This window comes from Ambystoma mexicanum, chromosome 12 (assembly GCF_040938575.1).
Source record: "Ambystoma mexicanum isolate Mex_15411 chromosome 12, UKY_AmexF1_1, whole genome shotgun sequence".
Lineage (NCBI taxonomy): Eukaryota > Metazoa > Chordata > Amphibia > Caudata > Ambystomatidae > Ambystoma > Ambystoma mexicanum.
In genome coordinates, this window is record NC_090936.1 from 691,854,488 (window position 1) to 691,872,484 (window position 17,997).

The following is a 17,997-nucleotide window of genomic DNA, read 5'->3' on the forward strand; positions in this document are numbered from 1 at the left end:
ATCCCAATCCTCAACTGTGTATATCCACGGTGTCCTGCTGATTAATTTGAGATAAATCTCATCTCTGACACTCGATCACAGCCCGAGATACAAACTTTTGAATCCGGTGCCTGCAGGCTGACAGACAACATTTGAGGGGTCTCCTGGGGACTCGTGGCGTTGGACGAGGCGGGCACCTGGCAAAAACACAGTCACCCGGAGCGTGCACTGTGCCGCTCAAGAAGGCGGGTGGACGTGTGCGTTTTGGCACTCGAGAGACGCGGTGGTCTCCGTCCCCACGGCGGCCTGGTGCGGGACCAGCAGTGCAACAGCCCGGGGCGCCGGGGCTCCGTAGCGGTCCAGGTAGGAGAGCGCTGCGGCGTGTGCGACCAGCGGCGCGGCAGCTGGGTGGGCCCGCTCCGCTCCCCCCGCCGCGGGCAAACCTCTTGCGGGCTCGGGTCCCGGCACGGAGACGCCAAGGCGAGGGAGCGGTCCCTCATTGTGGTCTCTGGGCGGGACGTGCCCATCTCCCTTGAGCCCTTCCCGGCGGCATACAGCAGGCGAGGTCCCCCCGGGTCAACGGGCTCTGAACTTCAGCAACAAAAGCACCTAAGTCATTGCCACTGTACATTGGATTTCTCACAACAACGATCTTCGTGGAGGCGGGGGGTTGGGGCGGCGGGCACCACAGCGCAAGCCAGGCACGCAGTGCGGCGGGAAGGCCCACGCTCTAAGCCACCAATCAACGGCTTGAGTCAGGACACGCAATTCTGCATAGTCACTCCCAGGGTAAATCGGACTCACTGCAACCCTAGCGAGACCCGACTGGGTCATTAAGCAACTGAAGAGTTGGCATACTCTAGCTACACGAAACTTGGGGACAATTGGGCAACAGAACACCTGAAATCGGCTTGCCTCGACCGCTAGGTCCCACGAACCAGCGGCCGCATCTCATAGTTGCACTGTTGGGAACTGAAAACATACTCAGGTACTCCATCCTTCGTCACACAAACTCAGCACCCATGCTGCTCCGATAATAGAAACGCGCACTGTTGCCTACTGGCGCTGCTGGAGAGGAGAAAAACAACAGGTTCAGCCGGGGGCCCTCCCCCAGAGGCGCAGAAGCGCAGAAAGTATTGCCTAAATCGAGTAAAGACACGAGGCCCCCCCTTATCCGCGAAGACCATAGGAAATCTGTCGGGAGTGCGCCAGCGCGCCTCTCCCGACCCAGGCTCGCCGCGGGACCTAAGAAACTGCACCCTACCTGCCGTACACAAATACTGCAACGTCCACTGAACGAATTATATGAGCCCCTCGAGAAACGGAACTAAACGCCACCGTCATCTGGGTCCAACCAGGTGCTGTCACTGATTAGAACTAACAAAACTTAGCTTTCTCCCACGAGCCTCTCCCAAAGCCATCATGGGGAAAACAGATAAGACTCAGAAGAAACTGAATTTTGAAACTAGCTCCTTGAACAAACCCACGACCAGCAGCAGATCTGAATCCCCTACGCCGGACGCGGCGCCAATGGAGGTACAGACCCCACAATCAGATATCAGAGAGATCCTGATGGACCTAAAAGCCGGCATCAGTGGCCTGGGAAGCAAGTTGGACACCTTATCGACGAAGGTAGATCAACTCCAACACAGACTCGATAAGCAGGCAGATAGACTCGACACCGTCGAACAGCGCGTGTCCGACTTAGACGACGGGACAGCAGCGCTGACCTCCCGAGTTTCCGAGCTCGAAACCCAGATGAAGGTAGTATGCGCTAAAAATGAAGATTTAGAGGGCCATTCCCGAAGGAACAACATTAGGATCATTGGAGTAAGAGAGCAACAACTTCCGGGTATAATGGAAGATCATGTCGAACAGATGTGCATAGCACTCTTCGGAAGAGAAATGTTGTCTCAGCTTTTTGTGGTAGAAAGAGCACACAGAATCCCGAATACTAGACCAGTGCCAGGCGCAAACCCTCGACCGATAATAGCTAAGCTATTAAACTACAAAGACCGGGATGCGATACTCAAGGCAGCCAGAGACAAGGGGAAGCTCCAGTACGACGGCGACCCCATTCAGCTCTTCCCAGACTTTTCCCAGGCAGTACAGACACAGAGGAGGTCGTACATAACAGTCAGGCGGCGCCTGCAGGATAATCATAACCTTTATTCTATGTGGTACCCAGCAAAACTCTGTATTCAACATGAAGGGAGGGCACAATTTTTCAATACACCTGAGGAGGCCAGCGACTATTTAGACTGGGCCGGCTGCAGGCCCTGCGGGAACAATCCGAGACCTCGACGTGAGGATCGAGTGAGAAGAGACGCTCTGTAACCCATGACTCTAACAATAGGCGGATGATGTCAGCACGCCTCCGTTCTCATTCATGCTAACCACCACAGGAACAAAATCCTGCTATCAAAGGGAGCCCGGTACCCTCTTGGCGGGCTACTAGCACCCCTAGCGCAGCAATGTTTACAGTTCGGTTTCCAAAGGAGGGATTTCCGCGGGCCAGTTGGGGGTTGCCCACACTAGGGAGGGAATCAGGTTCTACGCGTCCGCCTTACTCACCCCACTCTCATTTCACAGCAAATATGATGCACTCCATTGATGCCCCAGAAGCCAAGCCCTTCAGTCACTTATTCAGTTCAAGATATCCGTCTCACCTTCACATCCTGACGAGTAAGAACCTACCTGGCCACCTGAATGGCGGTAACAACATTTAAAATCACCACCTGGAACATTTGTGGTGGTAATCAACCGGCGAAGAATAGGAGAATCTTCCAGTATCTCCGTAGACATAAGTTCAACATCACCATACTTCAAGAAACCCATCTCCTGCCAGCGTCGGAACTGAAGTGGGCCAAATCCTGGGATGCCAATGGTACTTCTCGTCGTATTCGTCCTTTGCCAGAGGGGTTGCAATCCTCATTGAAAGGAAGTCAACTTTTAGTCTCATCAAGTCGCAGAAAGACACTGAGGGAAGGGCCCTGCTGGTGAGAGGGATAATTGCAGGGAAGGAAGTGGTGATTGTGAATTCCTACGCTCCAAACGCTGATGGACCTGACAATTTCAACTGCGTGATGTCCCAACTTGGCAGGATCAACGCTGAAACCATCATATGGGGTGCTGACCTTAACACGCCAATCGATCCCAAACTCGACAAATCCCATAATACAACCGGGAACCTGTCTAGAGCCAGCATTCAAGTTCGAGAGATATGCCGAGCGTTTGATCTATCCGACACCTGGCGACATCACAACCATGATGCGAGAGACATCACATTTTATTCGCCCGTTCACAACACCAGCTCCAGGATAGATTACATTATGGCATCCACCCACTGTCCGTTCTCCTGGGGAACGAGTCAAATTCTACCACGCACATTCTCCGACCACTCAATGGTCACACTTGATGTCTCCCTGGCAGGCGCAACAGTTCCCGGACTAAACTGGAGATTCAAGCCTGGCTCGCTTTCAGACGCCGTCTTCGCAGATGAATTGCGTCAAGAAATAATAGCCTTCATCGAGATAAATCAAGACTCTGTCAATTCAACCAGCACCGTCTGGGAAGCACTGAAGTGCTTTGTACGTGATATATGCCTTGCTAAAGAAAACGGTATTTTAAAGTTGATCCGTAAAGAACTCTCCGACAGCGAACGTCAGTTGAAGGAACTAGAGACGAAAACCACCACAGCATCAAACCCTCAAATTCGGGCAGAGCTGAAAGAAGAGCTTCAGAAGTTCAGGGAAACAGCCGAAAGGGAACTAAAATTCCTCGGCCGCAAGCATCAGATCCGACAATATGGAGAGGGCCAGAAGCCAGGCGCACTGCTTGCCCGATTACTATCGATAGACCGAACCCCAACCTGCGTGGAATGCATTAAAGATGCACAAGGGCAGCTGGTATACTCGGAAGGAGACATCGCCAACGCATTCCGAGATTTCTATCAGAACCTGTACAGCTCTAGAGGCAACTCAGACCCTAACTCTTTACAAGAATATCTCAATGACACTGAGCTGTACTGGGTGGAGGCAGTCCTGCGAGAGCCATTGAACATACCAATAACAGCTGAAGAAATAATAGATGCAATAAAATCCCTCCCGAGCTCCATAGCGCCGGGACCAGACGGACTCACTGGAGAGTTTTACAAGACCCATGCGGCCATCTTGGCTCCTCTTTTGCTACGAGTCTATGAGGAATCTATTGAGCGCGGTTGCCTTCCCTCCACACTACGTGAAGCCAATATAATAGTGTTACATAAAGCCGGCAAACCCGCTGATGAATGTGCGTCATACAGGCCGATTTCTTTGATCAACCTGGACAATAAAATCCTCGCAAAAATTCTTGCATCACGGCTTCTCCCTCTCATGCCAGCTCTAGTAATTGGAGATCAAGCAGGATTTATCCTGGGACGCAGCACCACCTATGGCATCAGACGGCTGTTCGGCGTCATCGATGCCCTAGACCCAACACAGCAGGCAATAGCAGTGCTCCTCGACGCCGAGAAGGCATTTGACTGGAATGGCCATTCATGCTGGCAACGCTTAGACAAATGGGCTTTGGCAAGTTCTTCATTAAGTTAGTGTCTCTGTTATATAACGACCCACGATCATATATCACACTGGGAAACACTAGGTCCTCAAGCATATCACTAGAACGCGGAATGAGACAGGGATGCCCACTCTCCGCTCTAATCTTTGGCCTTACTATGGAACCCTTGGCTTCGCGACTGCGTGAATTCCAAATACACAGGAGTCTTAAACTGGGTCCACATAAATTAATTGTCTCCCTTTACGCTGATGACGTCATATTGTTTATCGGCAACCCCCAAGAGAAACTTAACCCGGTAATGCGCGAAGTGATAAGTTTTGGTCAAATGTCGGGTCTAAAAATTAACCACTCCAAATCTGTGGTATTTCCCCTGACCCCTAACACAGTGGAATTTGTAGACGATCATGGTTTTAAATGGGAGAACTCGAGGGTGCACCACCTGGGTATATATATGTCTCGCAACCACCACGAGATATATAAAGATAACTATGCCACCACGCTCAATTCCATTCAAGACCGAATACATAGGTGGAAAACGCTCCCGCTAACGCTTTGGGGCAGGGCCTCTCTGACGAAGATGGTCATCCTTCCTAAGCTTCTGTATTTGTTCACAAATATTCCGCTACTCCTCCCCAAATCCTTTCTCCTGAAAGTTAAAACTGCAGTCTTGGAACTACTATGGGCAGGCAAACCTGTGCGTGTAGCGTATAACACTCTAGTTCTACCAACGTCAAAGGGTGGTCTAGCGCTCCCAGATATAGAAAAATATTATTGGGCGGCCCAGGCGCATTTTTTAAGCTACTGGTACATGTCCCACTTCGTTCGCCCACATGTGCAGGTGGAACGAGCTCTTGCCTCACCCGACTTGCTCAGTGCCGTTATTATAAGTCAAATCCCAGTCCCGTACAACACACTAAATACGGTCCTTTCCACATACACAATCTGGAAAAGGATGGCTGTTAAATACGGTGTGACCGTAAGATATTCCCCTCTACTACCAATCAGATTCATCCCGGGCATCCCGCTCACGAATGAAAAAGTATTCTTAATATGGGCCGATAAGATCAATATCCACTCCTTCGGCGATCTATTCCTGGAGGGCACCTTCCTAACCCCACAAATGGCCAAAGACAGGGGCGGTAACACCTCCCTAGACACCTTCCTTTACTTTAGATTACGCCACACCCTACATAAAATGTTTCCCACATTTCCTGAACAACCCCCTATATGGGATCTGTTACACAACACCATCCAGGCGCAGGGAGAAGGGAGGTTGGTTTTGCTGCTCTACAAAACCCTTGTGGTGGACACCGCTTCACCTAATGCTAAAACACAGCAGAAATGGGAATCAGCCATCCAGGAGCCAATAAACGCTGAAGACTGGTCCTATATCCTACGTCAAACTCAAAAAGTCGCAGTGAATACACGCTATAAACTAATGCACTTCAACTTTGTGCACCAAAGCATCTGAATCACCCAGAAGCATCAGCCCAGTGTGGACGATGTGCGGCGGCACACGCAGATTTTTTTCACCTAGCTTGGGAATGTCCAGGAATTCGACGTTTCTGGGTTTCATTTTTACAAATCACTGCTGACATTATAGGGGAACAGGTGGCTCCGCTGCCATTAGCAGCCCTTCTTGGCCTCACTAAATACCTACAACCCGCGTCCCGTAAACTAGCTGCCCTTCTTCTTGTGCTGGCCCGGAGACGAATCGCTATGGCATGGAGCAGAGGTGGAGAGATGAATTTATAAGAACCCTATCATTACATGCTCGCCCCCCAAACATCTGGGGGGCATATATTGCATATTTGCTAAACTGTACAGAATCATCTGATGCCGAGAGCAACTGAACTTGGCATAGGGCTTTGGAACTGAGAGCTATTACATACTCATGACCTCATTCTAATTGGCATTAAGCAAAGAATGTATTGATATTTGTTGCTGTGGATGCTGGAGGGGGGGAGTGGCTATATAGACGAACCCGGGGGTGGGGAATGCTGTATGATTTTTTGTCCTGTTTCCTCCTTCTCTTTCCTCCTCTTCTCCCTTCCCTTCCCTTCCTTTCCTCCTCTTGTTGTCTTGACAATGCACCATGTTGGTGCAATTGTTTTCTGATGGTATGAAAATCTCAAAAATAAAGTTTAAAAAAAAAAAAAGAGTGTGAGATGGTGAGGTGTGATAAGTGGAGGATGGTGGTCCCACCTACTCTGCTAGTTTGGCTCCGTGCGATTAGAGTGTAGCCTGGTGGAATGCCTTGTGTGCGATGGGTCGAAAGTAGTCAGAGAAGCAGGATTCTGTGATGAAAGGATGAAAAGGATTTCAGAGGAAATAAGGTGGTATATTTTGTTGGTTTTTGGTGACAGATCTGGCGTTAATTAGGATGCATGAGAAAGATGGAAGGAGAGGGGTTTTGGCCCATAGAGAGCCAGTAGGGGTGGAGAGGGGATCCTCCCGAGGGAGGCACTGCAGGAGGTATTGTGTGAATATGGGGGACGATAAGGAGGACAGAAGAGTAGGAGTAGGTAGGAGGGGAGAGTTTGTTGGGGGAAGGTGAGGTGTCTTTCGGGGGTTATGAGCATTCAGAGAGTGTGAAAAGAGCGCTTGTAATGTGCAGTTCCTTGGGGGAAGGGGGAAATGGTGTGGAGGTTGATTGTGAGAGGGAATTGCAGGAGTGGAGCCAGGGGTGCGAAGGGGGCTGGAGAAGGTGCAGCATGGCGACTGGGGTCGCCGAGAGGTTTGGTTGATGAATGAGGTGGAAAGAAGAGGGTACAAGATCAGAGAGGATGCTGGGTTACCGATTTCTAGGGGAGTGTTGGGAGGTCTGAAAGGGGTTAGTGCCAGGGCTGTTGAAAGCAGTGTAAGAGAGGGGTGCAGGCAGGGATCTGGGGAGCATGGGGAGGAGATATTGTGGTGTGTGTAGAGATGAGAGGATCCGGGTGTTGCGGATTCTTGGGTGCCTCTGGCGTGTGAAGGTCAGCCGAGGAAGGGGTATTGGCGAGGGAAGCCCAAGCGGTGCTTAGGGATATGGTATGTGTCATTTATAATGTGCATGTACACAAGATGCGTAGACTGAGGGATGTGGTTGGGGGAAGGCAGGGTTCAAGGGTGGGAGAGTGCGGTGTGGGAAAAATAGTGGTAAGGTCTGTGGGGGTGCAGAGGGAGATGTCTGGGGGCTGGACATGTGGAGGGTGCAGGGGATGGAAGGGGTAGGCAGACCGGTTGGCCGTTTTTTCAGTGTGCCATAGTGCCCCTCTAATCTTGGAGTTGGCTGACATGCTAGAGTCTGTTGCGTCTTCTCTGGCAGCTAAATTGGTTACTGGGAGCGCTTATCAAAAGGAAGCTAGATTAGAGAAGGTAGTGTTTAAAGCACCACTGGAATCAAGCCCGTACCTCCAGCTACATTTAACAGTGTCAACCTTGAACTTTTGCCATTGTTCTAACTCTAGCAGCACGCTGAAGCACAGCTAGAATGAAATAGTGAATACACTCAGAATACAACTTGAATTAACTCTGCCGCAAAATACAAAGTGCAGCTAGATGTAAAAGGGAGGCAAATTTAAAGTGCTCCTGGCTTCTACAAAGTGGCTAAGCTCCAAGTGCAACTAGGTTCACACAGTGTCACAATACAAGTGCTGCTAGAATTAAAGCAGCGGCTACAATAGACACCATTCACAATTCATAGGTCTTGGGGAGGTCATGGACGTCCACATCCCACACCTTTAAGTAATTAAGACGATTGCCCCTAAGAAATTTTAAAAAATACAGGAAAGACATACACTTCTGGATTTTTTTGTGATGCAAAGCAACAAAACTCCCAAAAAAGTAAGAATACAGAAAATAAAGAAAGGACACACTTCCTAAAAATAACATTATGAGATCCAAAGTCCTCCTTGAGCAGAAGTCGTTTGGTGCCTATGATCAAGTTTCAAAAACAACCTTGGAATTCTAGTTCCTGTTGCTGGGAAACTGGTACAATCCGTCCCCACTAACACTCATGTAAGGTAGAGACGCCCGTTCTAATGTATGTGCCTGAGTGACTTCTGAAGACCTTTATATCTGCAAAGGCGCTCGAGCTATACTCAGTACTAGTTCAGTTATAATGTAGTAATGAATGTATTTATATTATTTGGTGTTTTGTCTAGCACCCATGCCAGGGGGAGTGGTTCCAGGGTGTTTTGGTTATCAGCTGGTACAATTACCAATTATTACTCACAATTGCAACCTCAATTTGCACATTTCAAATGTATGCCCTCAATTTTCAACCTCTGGAGCACGAAAATGCATGCGTAGTCCGGCTATGTTTCTAACCTTTGTCTCTGTGGCACCTCCACCTCATCGTTGGTGCTTGTGTGCTGAGGGCAGAGCTATCCATTCGGCTCTAGTTATAGCTCTGCAGTGGGGTGCAGAAACTCTAACAACTTACGTGGTTAGTGTTGCATTCCCTGTTGCTCCTCTTGAAGCCAGCTTCCATTTCATGACAGACCATTCGAAAGCATGCCCTCAGAGTTTCAGACAGTAGCATTATGACAGCAGAGTGCGGTATTAAAAAGAACACATTTTAGCAATGGAGCTGTGAATAGGAAATAGAGAGTCGCACAAAGGGTATAAATCAAAAAATAATGTATTTAAAATGGTAAGTTCGCACGGTAGCCTTGTTCCCTGAGTACAGTGTCATTCTTTAAACTTTGAAGACGCAGGTCCAAAGTAAGTCGTTTTTTAGCCTCTGCCATAATGCGGTAGCAGCGGGAGGCATAGCAGCTGGCAGACACAAAATCTGTAGACATATCTGCAACCCTCCTGCCTTCGAAATATGTGCTTTTGTTTCATAAGATTGTATAGTCTCAAGATACAGTATTTACAACATATAATGACAATCTTAAATTGAAGGAGCTGGAAGTCTGGATTTCAATCGCTGCAGCCCATTTTCCTCACTTAAGTGCTGCAGTTGCAAGTCCTCCCCGACACTTACGGTTTCACTCTTTTCCATCAATCCGTCTTGAAGTTCAATCTTTCCTTTTTTTGTGAACTTGGAAAAGTTTCCACAAAGTTCATGTAAGGAGTCCAATGTCTTCAGTGAGTAGAAACTATTGGTAGGGATATTTCCTTGACCAAGACTCCCAGAGGGCTATTGAAATGATGACAATGATCACAACATAAGTGGCTAGTTCATCATTGCACCACTTGTCCGCGCAGGCGCAAGGATGGCTCTGCAAGCTGTCACCAGAGTTCAGCGGAGCTTTCTGGCGGTGAGGGCGAAGAGCTTGTATTCTGCAGGAAAGGAAGAAATGAACAGTTCAGTTTTTAAGACTATCACTTGGTCCCCTATTATACAATGTATCCAAAGGACAGACTAGCATTACAGAATTTTTAAGAGAAATTAAGGGATGGTAGTTAATCCTATCAAGCAGTAAACTCTTGGTTAAACAACACAGGGCCTTGTTATAAGTATGACGATAATGGTAAAACAGATGGTATTTCTGAATAATGCCAATGTTACTGCACCACCTGATTATGGGTTTAGAAAATCCATACATTTGAAAAATCACCTGCTGTGACGTGGCGGTAATACCGCCACGAAAACGGTAATAACTGTCCAGGCATGTGGTAAATCTCCCTATCACTAATGGAGCCTTATAGGACTCTATTGTGGGGGATAACACTAAACCTACATCGGGCTGTCCATTATTGTTACTGCATGCAGTAACAGTAATTCAGTTTGGTGTCACTAGCACAGCTAATACTGGCACAATTCTAATGAGACTAGCTTGAAATGCCAAGCAACGATTGTCGGCCAAAAACTGACACGCGATGTGAAGTCACTGAGAGTCGCTGAACGCGGCCGGATGCACCACACAGGGCACTCTTGAGTTTTCAATTAAGAGATACTAAAAACTTGCTACAGTCATTGGAAAACGAATACCTCCTGAAAACTACTTTAAATGTTATTCTGTAAAACGCGTACTTAGCACTAAACACATTGTGCCGCCAACTAACGTTCCAACAGACTAATTTAGCACAGCTCAAACACATCTGATGCTTTAACACGATACCAATTAGCCTTGAAAAAGACCGTATGGTCAAAACACGTGTTGGCTTAAGTCTTGGCACTCCATGATTTTGGGATCACTGGAAAACTGTAATGGCACTTGAATACTAAATTCTAAAAAAGAACGTTGGGCTCGGCGCGCAGTATGATTGGTGCTCACGCTGACCTTGCACGATGCAACATTATAGTCTATAGATTGTCACACCAGGAACAGAAAGTGATGGCAGTTATTTTTAGCCTGCAAAGCGAGATTTTCTTTCGTTTTGTTCTGAAACACCCAAACGGAAAGGAAATCATATTGCTAGCCGCGTTAAGTGACCTTAGATGGAATGGGAGACCCAGGAGTCAGAAACCTAACAATACATCAGTTTTGATTATTAAATGTTAATGCAAGAAAATGATATATTGTGGTACAAGTAAATCTTTCAGCAATTACACTGCATTGAAATATGGATCTGCTGGCTGTAAACCTTCAGAATTCCAGAGCTGTCCATACGAACTCAGCTGAAAGGAAGTTCTTACAGAGTGAGTTGCATCTTTTAAATCTGAGCGTGTTATGGGGACACCACTGTTGTAGTCATTGGATATTGATTTGCCCTTCTGACTAATTTGCTTGATTGACAGATATGTAAAATGCTACATTTTGCACTTCTTTAAAAACAATTTAAAAAGTGGTGCATTTGAGAATCAAGGAAACATTAAAAACTATGTTTTTACCTCTCTGGACACAAATGGAGTTTCTCTATTCAAGGGTTTGATACATTAGCATAAGCTCTGTGTTCAGGGGTAGGCTTGAGCGTTAACAGCCCGCTAGCCTGCGCCAAGGAAGGCCCGATCAAAGCAAGTGCCACAGTGAAGTCTTAAGGCCATTACCAACCTGCACTGGCTTATTTCGCCGGATGCTAAAAGTGTTACTTTTGGTAAAAAAAGAGAAGTTCCGTCTGGCACCTATTCATCAAAGGGAACATCAGCTCGATTTAAGATGGCTGCCATGAAAAAGCGAGCGGCATTCGAGAGCGAGTTCCATCTCGCTTTCCATGTCTGTGTCCGTGGACGACAGAGGGAGGTGTGGGCCTGAGGATAGCTCAGACAAGCAGGAAAATCAAGATGCGAGGTGAGAGGAGGCATTGTTGCCAACATGACCCATTCCAATCTTTAGGTGATTATCCCAGAAGTCCCAGAATGCAAAGAAAAACTAGGACTGGATAAGCACCTACAGATTGGAAGGAGCCAACTATGTGGGGGGGGGGGTGCAGAGTGGCCAGCGAGTGCAGGCAATAGTTTGTGGGAGGCCAGACCATGGGGGAGCAGCAATCAGCTGTCCTGAAATGCTGGCTTATGTTGGTGGATCCAGCACGGCATTCCGGGGCGCTGATTTGCTGGTACCCTCACGCCGGGTGCTTATGATTATTCGCTTGCCTCTGACATGAGGCAAGCCTGCACTTCACACGCTTGAAAAGCGGCAGGGCCGACCCAGCCCTCTAGCCTTCCAGAATTGGTAAATAGAGTATCATTAAATTAGGTAATATAGCTATTGCAGCGCCTAGAAACAGGAGAAATCACGGTATGAAACGCAGAAATTTCATTCACATTGAAACAAGTATGTACAGTCCTCTGTTTTTTTGCTGGGCTTCCTTGAAAAACATAGTGCATTAACCTACACGGCAACATACAGGGTTTCCCCTGTCCAGTTCTGTTAAATTGTTCCCAATTGTGATTTGAGAGAACCCCCATAATCATTCTAGAAGCAAATGCATTTCACTTGTAGCCTAATTTGTAATGTCTGCAGTGTGGCAATAAAGAGAGACCTGGAATTGCAGCAAATTTGCCAGCATTTTACCTTATCTGCGTTGAAAAGCAAGTGCCGGGTTTGTACCACGTTGCACCCTTACCAGCTTGGCCTGTTCATGTTCTTCTGTACATCTGAAGGAGATCACGTGACCTCACAATTCAGATTTCCAGAGAACAGAAGCCTGCTGTAGCTTGTACATCACCCATGACAGCTGGACTCATTTTGCAGGGACACGCCGGTGCATAGTACATGCATATTTCATTAGCGATGTAAAAGCACAACATCAGGCTGTGCATCCAGCCTGAGCATTTCCTGTTTATGGGTCACCATCAGTTCACTGCAATTACGCAACTCTGCACTGAACCTTGGTTCCATAAACAGGTAATATGTAAACACTCGGATTAAAAGTAATGTATGTATCTGTGGATCCCCTAAAAGGACTGTAGTCCTTTCTTGGCTCATAAAAGAAACGCAAATTATAACATAAGAAATACAAACAACTGGATTATTGTACAAACCTTCAGCAAAAAAGCCCAGACAGACTGAAGGTTTCTACATAGATATATGGTTGGCGCTGTTTGCTTAGGAGGACATCTACATATCAGGCAACAGTTCTACCCGTTTCCTTCCATCGAACATGTTAGGGGTAGATTACAGAAACTTTGCAGCAGTGAAAATGCAATTTGCCACAGAAAACACATTGCCAAGTGCACAAACAGTTTCAATGCTTTTTCCACTGCCCAAACATTGCCCTAGTGTACAAATACAAAGAAACAGTTTGTTTTTTTGCATTTGGGCATTGTCTGCCTAGTGTTAACTGTGTTTGCCTACTAGTGCAAGGTTTCTGTAATGCTACCGCCTTTAAGGTTTGTCCTCAAACAGGTGGACCCCAGCCCCTCCAAACCATCAAGGACAACATTGACTCTCTCACCCCCGACTTGGCCGACCTCTGCAACCTCTCCTTCGCCACTGGAGTTTTCCCCACTGCTCTTAAACACTCCCTTGTGCTCCCTCTCCTCAAAAAACCTTCTGCTGACCCTTCCATTGCAGCAAACTACCGCCCGATCTTTATCACTCCTTTCCTGGGCAAACTCCTTGAGAAGTTGGCTATTTCCCAGTTTACCGTCCAAACTGAATCCGTTGGCTGCTTCCACAACCACCAGTCTGGTTTTAGATCATACAGAGGCACTGAAACTGCTCCTCTGAGCACCCGTGAAGATCTGCTCTCAAATCTTGATTCTAACTCTCCCTCTGTCCTCATTCTACTCAACCTCTCTTCTGCCTTCAATATGGTGAACCACAACCACCGGATCGCACGTGACTGTGATACCCTAGGCATCACTGATCAGGCACTGGCGTGGCTAACCTCCTTACTCTCCGACCGCCCATCCCAGGTCGAACTGGGTTCTTTCCTATCCCGTCACTCTCTCTACTTGCAGGGTTCCCCTGGGATCTAACCTATCCCCCTGGTTTTTCAATGGCTACATGGGCCCCCTGGCCCGTATGATAGCCACCTTCTTCTCCAACTTTCAGTGTTACGCGGATGACACGCAGCTCTTCTTCAGGCTACCCTCAGCCTCTTTCTCTTCCTCACTTATACCTGACTGTTTGGCCACAATTCAGTTGTGGTGTGCTGCAAATGACCTCTCCCTCAATGCCAGTAAGACAGAGATTGTCCTCATTGGGACCCCTGCTTCCATCTTCCCCCTTTCTCTCTGGTCGGTCTCCCTTGGCCCTGCACCTCCTCCAACCAATGAGGCAAAAAAACATGGGGGTCATCTTCGACACCACTCTCTCCTTCTCGTCTCACATCAGGGACATCACTAAAAAGTCCCACTACCAACTGCACCTTCTCAGAGGTATTCTTCCCCCAGGGTCTCACCGTCTTTAGAGCCCTGGTCCTCTCTAGGCTGGACTACTGCAACATCCTCTTTCTCAACCTGCCCTCTTCTACTCTCCGTCCTCGTCAACTCATCCAGAACAGAACCGCAAGACTTATCCTTTGCCTCAAACCCAGGGGCCGCATCTCTCCAGCAATGAAACCCCTTCACTAGCTCCCAGTGGCTGCAAGGATTAAGTTCAAGACCCTTTGCATTGTCCAAAAGGCTTTCTGGGGCTTGGGCCCACTCTATCTGCACGCTCTCTTCCTAAATACTCGCCCATCCGAGCCCTCCACTCGTCTTCCTCCAACTCTCTGCAGGTGTGCCTCTTCTCCAAGCAGAGACTTGGGGGAGATCTTTATCCTCTGCAGGTGCCTCCGTCTGGAACAGCCTCCCTGCCTCTCTTTGTCTTGAGTCGGATCTCCTTAAATTCCAGATGCTCCTCAAGACTTTCCTCTTCGCCTCCTCCTTCTCTCTCCCCCTCCCTTGTTAACCACCTCTCTGCTCTCTCGCTCTCTCTCCTTACATCTGCTCAGTTTCACTGACTGCTGCCTGGTGCACCTTCAGACCCTCACAGATCCCCCGCTTTCCTCGCCAGTCTCCTGCACTTGCCCCCGGGCTTTACACTTGCCACAGCACTACTGCACTTTGGCTACGACCCATGAGAGTGGTATCTCTCTGCACTTAACCCATGTTCTGACTGGACTGGGCGCACTTGTCCCGGTTGCCCCACCCACGCACTTCCTTTTCTGTTCACCTATATGATCTGAATGTACCATGCCTAGTAAGATCGTTGTCTTGTCTTCCCTATGTCGTTCCCTCCCTTGCCTGCACTTTGAAACACTTGTGTTTAAGCGCACAATAAATAATCAATCAGTGCACTCCAAACTTGCTTGCCATTTGTTTCCTTTGACACTTTCATTTCAAAGGCCTGCATGTGTTTTACGTTGTTGCGATTAGTTCCATTGAAAAAACACATAAATAAAAAAAAAAAAAATTCGACCATTTGGCATTCGACCAAATGGTGTCGACCAAATTGCAGTCGACCAGTTTGCTGTCGACCAATTCACTGGACACCGTTATGTGTTGCGAGAAGCATATCTCCACACACTCTTTGATGTTACCCTGGCAAACCACAAACTCCACATAACACAGTGTTTTCGCAATATCTGTGGTTTCCACTTTTTAATAGAAAACAGCTACCTAACACAGCCTGAAGTAGCTGTCTATAAAATACATAACAAAACTCAAACAAAGCATACAGTTAGAATAAATCCCATTAGGTACATGTAATACTCTGCCCATATCTGACTTGCACATTTCCAAGTGTTTTGAATTAGAATGTGCACGTTTTGACCCTATGGGCTAAGATAAATGGGTCTTCTGCAGAGCTATTGCGAGGAATTCTTTCTTGTTATATATTTAGCTTTTCTCCTATGGCACGTACACCCTGAGGGATGCATGTGCTTTGAGCACAGACCCAAATAAGGAAGACATGGAGAGAGATTAGAACCTCTCATTCACACGTCAGAAACAGCAGCACTATCCTTTAGATAAAGAGTACTGCAATTCAGATCAGGGATCTATGGTGAAACAAAATATGCTGCGCATTGCCAACACAACATTATTGCTAATCTGCTCTTCTTTCCTTCAGCTAGTGGGAAACCAAAGGGCAACACCACCAAGTGAGCAACAGCAAGGAGTTGGTTGGTGTGGTCTGGTTGGCATTGCTATTCAAAACAAATCATGCTTTTATGGCAGCTTTTCGGTGCAGCAAAAAGTTCAGTAGACTTAGCGATAGAAATAGTATGGTAGTGCTTCGTAAAAGAATATGCATTCACATAAGAGTACGGAAATCTCTCTCGGAGGTTTGAAGAGAACAATCATTTTGTGTACAACTCAGCATTACAATGGGGAAATGGGCAAGTTCAACAAGCATCAAAATAGCTCAACCAACCTCATTCGTGTAATAGTGTCCTGTTTACTTTGCAAATCCTATTCTGCAATGAAACCTGTATTCTGTGCCTATGTAACTAAATAATAACTAGCGCCTAGAGGCCTCAGGGTTTTGCGCGCTGAAATAAATGCAAACACAAATAAATAAATAAATAATAAAGGGTAGACTTATATTGTCTCAATGCACTGAGAACAGATTATTACCCAACTCAATGTTACCTGCTTTATCAGCCTTGGGGGGGATAAAATATTCCCACCACGAATAAAAACTCTGGCCTTCAGACAACAGATGGAGCTATAATTGGGAAGTTGTCCTTTTAAGATCTTTGTTTAACATGGTCTTGGCAGACACTGTGCTTACAGATTGAAATCCTGGCAAGGCCACTTTAGCCTGATCTACTTCTGAATATAAATACATAAAGGCACAACCATCTTGCGATGATTATGCATAGTAGTGCACATTAACTGCAAAATTGAGATATACACTACAGATCACCTGCTTACTGGACCAGATCAATAAACACGCCTGCATTGCACTACATAAAACCCAATAGCATAACAAAGAAGACAGTTCGCAGAGAGAACATACATGTTATAAGTGGTCAATTGAGTTAGTGCAGGAAGAATCACGTTGTCTTCTGTGTATGTTATGCCATTGACCTAGTGTACCAGCCATATCTGGCTCGTTGCATGCAAACTTCGCATGCGGTGTGCATTTATACATTTATGTTCTCGCCTGGAAATTCGGGGGAAAGTAACTCAAGGTGTTTTCTCACAGAATAAAAATATAACATGTTTAGAAAATATTCAATTAAAATGTCACTGCTATCTTACAAGCCACGGCTCGGGAGTGTGTATTACAACTAGGAACACTCGTGCACGGCTCACATATTGTATGACCAGGGGAACGAGGGGAGGTTCGTTGACTGGTGAAAATGGACATTATAAAACATGTTAAGAGTTACCCAATGCCCACGTGTTCCCAGCTAGAGATGACAAAAACACAATTCGTTAAGATTTGCCAAATTAAATCCATCGGTGCTTACCTCCTTGCCGCGTTCATCTTGATAAAGGAGATTTTGTGAGGGGAAACCCCACTTGCAGGTCAGTAAAGCACAGTAGGAACTTGCTGGGTGAGAAAACTCCCGGTTGTCCTCACTCGCTCTCCGACTGAAGCAACGCCGCCTGAGCTCCCTCTGCCCTGTTTCATGCAATGCAAGTGGTCTGTCCAGCTTTACTATTACCGAGGAACACTTGCACTGTACACGGTCCAGGCAGCTGTGAAACAACCCCCAATTGCTCACGGAAAAATACGCCACCAACCAGGTTCTATCTACCCAGGGTAAATCAATGCCATGGGGGAATGGAAAAGCCTTCCTCTGATGACGCTGAACTTAAACAGACTGGCGAATCCCCCAAGAGCGCCAGGGCTGTTCTGAATTCACAGCCACCCTCCCTCCTTTATAAAAACGAACCCTCTGACAGGCCTCATCATTTGAAACTAGACAGAAGCACAGCCCCCCTCGCTTTGTTTTTGCTGCAATGTGCGAGCTTTGGCATGCGGAGTGATTTGTAGACAATATGGCGCCCGAATACTAAACTGCAACCACTACGCCATGCCCCCACACCGCAAAAATCCCGCACCGCAGCCCCTCCCAACATCATTAAATCATTACGTTTTATTGGCTTGCCCTTAAAAGTAATTACACAACATTACAAACAGGAATTTTCAAAAACTCCTCTTACCATAGCAATTGGAAAGGCAACTAAGTTGAGAAAAACAT

At 47.1% G+C, this 17,997-nt stretch overlaps 1 long non-coding RNA gene across 1 annotated transcript; it reads right to left on the minus strand.

Annotated features, from left to right (window-relative positions):
• Window positions 1-9,144: 9,144 nt before the first annotated feature.
• LOC138513046 (uncharacterized) lies at window positions 9,145-17,774 on the minus strand. The gene is made up of 2 exons (XR_011281669.1): window positions 17,260-17,774; window positions 9,145-9,807 (listed from the first exon to the last, which is right to left on the minus strand). It is a non-coding gene; the product is annotated as an uncharacterized lncRNA (long non-coding RNA).
• Window positions 17,775-17,997: the final 223 nt, after the last annotated feature.